Consider the following 6,553-nt stretch of genomic DNA (forward strand, 5'->3'; position numbering starts at 1 on the left):
CCGGCTAACACTTACATATAGTACCCACTGATTTTTACTGACGAGGACGGAGCAGGGAGCGTGATGCGGACATGCATGCATGGGACGAGAAGGTGGCCGGCGGCGGGCTAGCTAGCTAGCTCGCTAACGGCCGCCGAATGACTTGACGCCGAGGCGCCACCGCCTCTTAGTTTCCTCGATGAACCTGCCCGCCCTCGAGTTGATGTCGTCTCCGGGGCTGTCGGGCTTCCTCGCCGCGCCAGAGCTGGCGGCGCCGGCCGTCCATGGCTGTGGCTTCCATGCGTTGCTGATGGCCCCACCGCCGGCGCGGACTGGAGGCTTGATGTGGACGAGGTTGTGGAACTCGATCTTCTCCACCTTCTGCACCGCCACCTCCTCCCCGGCGGCCGGAGCTGGGTTCTTGGTGCTCTTGCCCCACCGGAACATCTTCGACCGAACTGTATGATGCTTGTTTGTTTCTTGAGGTTGGATATGAATGGGGATTGCCAACGGATGGCCTCTTGCCCTCCTTTTATAGAGAGGCATATATGCTTTTGTAGTTATACATGTTCAGACCATAAAGACATAACAGTTTCGCATAGAAATCCCCTCATTAACCATGCGGTCAATGCGGTCATCACCAGATGTGACGTTGGGTTCTCATGTCATGGTTGCCGCTGATAAGGAATCTGGTAGAGCGACGGTGTTTGTTCCTTCGACTTACATATGACCGACCTGGAGTGTGTCTATGACCACTTTTACTTCTGTATATGTATTGTACGACAGCGATTGGTAATTCGTTACCTAATAATAAAGAGACTATCGCTTCCGTCGAAAAACCCACCGAGATGATTTTACAAAAAAAGCCCTTACTGTTTACTCGTAGTATATATTAAATATTTTTTTAAATACTCATATCTTTTAAACCGTAACTCCAAATTTAACATATTATACATGGAATTTGATTAGAAAAATATGTAGAATTTAAATATGATATTATTTTATCTGTTAAACGTTTAATAAAAATACTATCTAGGGTGCAATCTTAATAAATAAGTCATTATTCATCTTTCTTTCATACCGGTACTCATCCTGGTTGGGAATGAACACGTCAACAAAATCAGGATTAGAGATGAAACTGAAGGTCACTTGACTCACGTATTAAATCTACATGCAAGCCGTGTTAAAATAGAAGACCTGTGAAATTTTGAACTGCATTTTTGTAGGATAAGACCATCTTTATTTGTATCGTAACTATAAATTCTCAAATTATAGATATTTTTTATAAATTAAGAGCGTGTGCCGTGTGGTATTTCTTTCTCCCGTTGCAACGCATGGACCCTTTTGCTAGTATGTACAAACTGTTGTTTGAATCAGTTGACACCTTTGGCACATCTCCAATACCATAATACCATGTAAAGAACTTATGGTTCTTTCTGTTCAAAGGAAAACTAGAGGGAATCATAGGAACTGTAAGTTTCCTGATACTATTAAACGCTTTTGATTCAGAGGAATGGGGCAAAGGAACAATGAAAGAAAATTCATTTTATCTTGGCTTCAAAGGAAGAAGGTAGGAATTTTAACATCCACTTGGCCTCTTTTTAAATTCCCATGCAAAAAAAAAAAAAACGAGACTGCGGTTCTTAGTGACATAATATATAATATCCTAACTATATATTTGTATGTGGTTTGACTTTAATTTTACCGTGTTTATTAGGATTTCTGTGGTTGTTCAATTCTTGTGAACCAAATACCAAGTTGATAGAATTTCTATGATCACCAATCCTCTATTTTGTGCATGCATTTTCATCATATTCTTATGTTTTTAGAATCCCGTTAACTAAAGGAGTCCTTAAATTTTTTTCCTTCATAATTTGAAAGCTTTATTTCTTGGCTACATCAGAAATGCATGGTGCAATCTATCTATGTATCTCTCTATTATTTTATACACTAAGAAAAGAGTAGAAAAAATAGAGAGAACAATGTGCTATCTAGAAATTCAAAAAACTGTTGGTGTGGTGGACGATCACTTTATTAGTAAATCAGAGTCATAAGATCTATATAGGCGTACCTATTCATATCGTACACATTAGATCTACATAATTAGACCTAAATAGATCGTGTCCAACAGAATTTCATAATTATATCTAAAAAAATGTAATTGTAGGTAATCGTATATGTTAGACCGACCTCACATATGTTACATGCATGCAAACATTGTATTGGACCCAATCTTTCAATGGATGTGGAATTGCTCTTGCACACTCAGCCCGGACAATCCTCTCCTCGTTGTCCAGCCTTCCTCACGAGCTTTTATAGCTTACATGAGACGTTACATCAGGAGATTGCCAAATAACTGTCCCGATTCTTCTAGGCTAGTGAAGAGAAGCAAAAATACCTTATGATGAGCTGGCTGGACATTTGCAAATCCAAGGACCAGGGTGGCCTCGGGATCTTGTCCTCCAGACGCATGAACATCGCTCTCCTGACACGTTGGCCTTGGAGGATTGCCAATGGGGAAGGGGTCTCTGGCTAACCATCATCTGAAATAAATACCTACGCGGTCAGCCCCTCGCCTTCTGCCAGCGCACCGGTGGCTCCGAGTTCTGGCAAGCGGTGATTCAGCTCCTGCATTTTCTCCGGATTGGTACCTCCATCTTGGTGGGCTCTCGTTCCTCGATGTTGTTCTAGTTCGACCAGTGGGTGAGGGACTCCCTCTTTGCCGCCTGTTTCCCAGAATTATTCTCCATCATGGTTGACCCTTGGGTCTCCGTCGAGGCGACCCTTATTGACTTAGGACGCCTCGCGTTCCGTCGCCCCTTTGGTCCTCCATAGGTGGCCGCGTGGGATGCCCTCCTCCAATCCATTGCTCTTCAACTGTTGGATGCGGACAACACGCTCGACGCCGTGTCCTGGGGCTTGGAGTCCTATGGATGATTCTCGACAAAGTCCCTATATTCGTCCATTGCATCGTCCTCTGCCCCTGAGACGTTTAACCTTATATGGGACATCCGCCTGCTGTTGAAGATCCGGATCTTCATGTGGCAGTGGATTCGTGGTCGTCTCCCTTCTGTGGTTGAGGTCCTGAAATGCAACGGCTCGGGAGATGGGATGTGTCCCTGTGTGACACGTCGTACTACGCCAATCACATCTTCTTCTCATGTGTCACGGCTCAGTTCCTGTGGACCTGCTTCCATGATGCGGTCGTTGGTCGTTGGTGTAACACCTGTTTGGGAACCTTGCATGAGAAACAAAAAATTTCCTACACACACATAAGATCTATCCATGGTGATGACCATCTACGAGAGGAGAGATCGGTTCCACATACCCTTGTAGATCTCTAAGCGGGAAGCGTTAAGAAACGCGGTTGATGTAGTCGAACGTCTTCACGATCCAAATCGCAAGCCGTCCCGCGATCCAATCACGATCTAGCGCCGAATGGATGACACCTCTGCGCTCAACACACGTGCAGCTCGATGACGATCTCCGCCTCCTTGATCCAGCAAGAGAGACGAAGAGGTAGCTGAATTCTTCGACAACATGATGGCGTGACATTGATGATGGTGGAGCTAATCCGGTAGGGCTTTGTCGTGCACTACCGGAATAACCTACAGGGTGTCACGAAGTAGTGGAGGGAGAGGGGCTGCACCGTGGCTTAAGGTGCGGCTAGCCTCTCTCACCTCCACTATATATAGGAGGGAGCGAGGGGTGGCAACTAGGGAAAATCCTAGGGGTTCGGCCGGTGCACCAAGGAGGGGGAGGAGTCCTCCTCCAAATAGGTTTGGTGGAGGAGGAGTCCTCCTCCTAGTAGGTTTGCCCCACATCTCTCTCTTTTTGGCGCATAGGCTTATTGGGCTAGCCTCCCAGCCCACTAGGAGCTGGTACGCGACCCTTTAGGTCTATGTGGCCCTCTCCGGGTGGGTGGCCCCTCCCCGTGGACCACCAGAACCCATTCATCACTCCCGGTACTGTAGGATCGAAAGTATGTCTAGAAGGGGGGGGGGGTGATTTGACTACTTGACAAGATAATTTTTTTGCCTTTTCCCAATTTTACTTGAGAGGCAGCTATGATAGTTATAACAAGTCAACTACACCCTACACATACAGTTCTAATAGTATAGCAGTGGAAAGTAAACATGCAAGTGTAAAGTAGAGGAGTAAGATAGGAAGATCAAACGCATGAGGTTGCCACGGTGATTTTTGTCATGGTTCCGATAGGTGGCTCTATCGTACGTCCATGTTAGTGGAGACTTCAACCCACGGAGGGTAATGACTGCGAGAGTCCAGGGAGGGCTCCACCCATGGAGGGTCCACAAAGAAGCGGCCTTGTCTATCCCACCACGGCTTACGTCCACGGAGGACTAGCTTACTTACGCTAGATCTTCACGAAGTAGGCGATCTCCTTGCCCTTACAAACATCTTGGTTCAACTCCACAACACGAAGTAGGAGGCTCCCAAGCAACACCTAACCAATCTATGAGGCACCACCCTCCAAAAGGTAATAGATGGGGTAGATCAATGAACTCCTTGCTCTTGTGCTTCTAAAGATAGTCACCTCAACACAAATCACTCTCTCACAGAATATGCATGGGTAGGAAAGGTTGATTTGGTAAAAAGCAGTTTGGGGAGGCTAGGGATCAAGTTTCAAATGATTGGATTGAAATATCTTGGTCTCAACACATGAGTAGGTGGTTATCTCTCAGAAAATGGATCTGGAAATGAAGTGTGTGTTCTGAGTGCTTCTCCCACGAATGAGAGGTGGGTGAAGGGGTGTATATAGGCAACATCCAAAATCCAACCGTTACACACAAAAGTGCAAACTCGGTGACACCGAAGTGGACAACTCGATGATAGCTGCTACCTCAAAAAGATCCCTGGCAACGGCGCCAGAAATGTTTCTGATGTCAGCTGTGCTTCCCCTTGCAACGGCGCCAAAAATAGTCGTGTCGACGGCACCAGGAATCCTTCAGCTGCGGCTACGCCTTAAGGGACTTCCTAGGCAAGTATGCAAAGGATTTCCCCCGTGGCTTTGGAGCCTTGCGTTGGTGTTCCCTCGAAGCGAAAAGGGTGATGTAGCACAGCGGTAGTAAGTATTTCCCTCAGTTTGAGAACCAAGGTATCAATCCGGTGGAGGAGTATCACAAGATCCTGCACAAACACAAAAGCTTGCTCCCAACGCTATGAAGGGATTGTCAATCCCTTATAGATTGTTTGCCAAGTGAGAACTGAAAGCAACAAAGTAACCAAGCAAAGTAAAAGCAGAGATGTAAACGATGGATGTGAATAGACCCGGGGGCCGTAGTGTTTACTAGTGGCTTCTCTCATGAAAGCAAGTAGACAGTGGGTGAACAAATTACTGTCGAGCAATTGATAGAACCGCGCAAAGTCGTGATGATATCTATGCAATGATTATATCTATAGGCATCACGTCCAAAACAAGTAGACCGATACTTTCTGCATCTACTACTATTACTCCACACGTCGACCGCTATCCAGCATGCATCTAGTGTATTAAGTCCATAAGAACAGAGTAACGCCTTAAGCAAGATGACATGATGTAGAGGGATAATCTCAAACCAATGATAAAAACCCCATCTTTTTACCCTTGATGGCAACTACTTGATGTGTGCCTTGCTGCCCCTACTGTCACTGGGAAAGGTCACCACATGGTAGAACCCAAAACCAAGCACTTCTCCCATTGCAAGAATCATAGATCTAGTTGGCCAAACAAAACCCAAGACTCGGAGAGACTTACAAGGATATCAAATCATGCATATAAGAAATCAGCAAAGACTCAAATATATATCATAGATAATCTGATCACAAATCCACAATTCATCGGATCTCGACAAACACACCACCAAAGAAGATTACATCGAATAGCTCTCCATGAAGATCATGGAGAACTTTGTATTGAAGATCCAAGAGAGAGAAGAAGCCATCTAGCTACTAACTACGGACCCGTAGGTCTGAAGTGAACTACTCACGAGTCATTGGAGGGGCGATGATGATGATGAAGAAGCCCTCCAACTCCAAAGTCCCCTCCGGCAGGGCGCCGGGAAGGGTCTCCAGCTGAGATCTCGCGGAAACGGAAGCTTGCGGCGGCGGAAAAGTATTTTCGAGGCTCCCCTGATTTTTTGCTGAATATTTGGGAATATATAGGCCAAGGATCTAGGTCAGGGGGCGGCCAGAGAGGCCACAAGCCCTGACACCGCCGCCTCCCCCTGGTGGCGGGGTGGGAGCTTGTGGGCTCCCTGGAGCCCACGTTGCTTGGCCCAGAGGCCCCCTGATCTTCTTCCGTTCGGGAAAAAAAATCATTTCGGGGTTTTTATTCCGTTTGGACTCCGTTACAAAATCAGATCTGAAAAGAGTCAAAAAAACAGAAAAATAGGAACTGGCACTTGGCACTGAATTAATAAGTTAGTCCCAAAAAAGATATAAAAGGTACATAAAACATCCAAAGAAGACAAGATAACAGTGTGAAACCATCCAAAAGTATAGCTACGTTTGAGACGTATCAAGCATCCCCAAGCTTAACTCCTGCTCGTCCTCGAGTAGGGAAGTGACAAAGAAT

This window comes from Hordeum vulgare, chromosome 1H, assembly GCF_904849725.1.
Source record: "Hordeum vulgare subsp. vulgare chromosome 1H, MorexV3_pseudomolecules_assembly, whole genome shotgun sequence".
NCBI lineage: Eukaryota > Viridiplantae > Streptophyta > Magnoliopsida > Poales > Poaceae > Hordeum > Hordeum vulgare.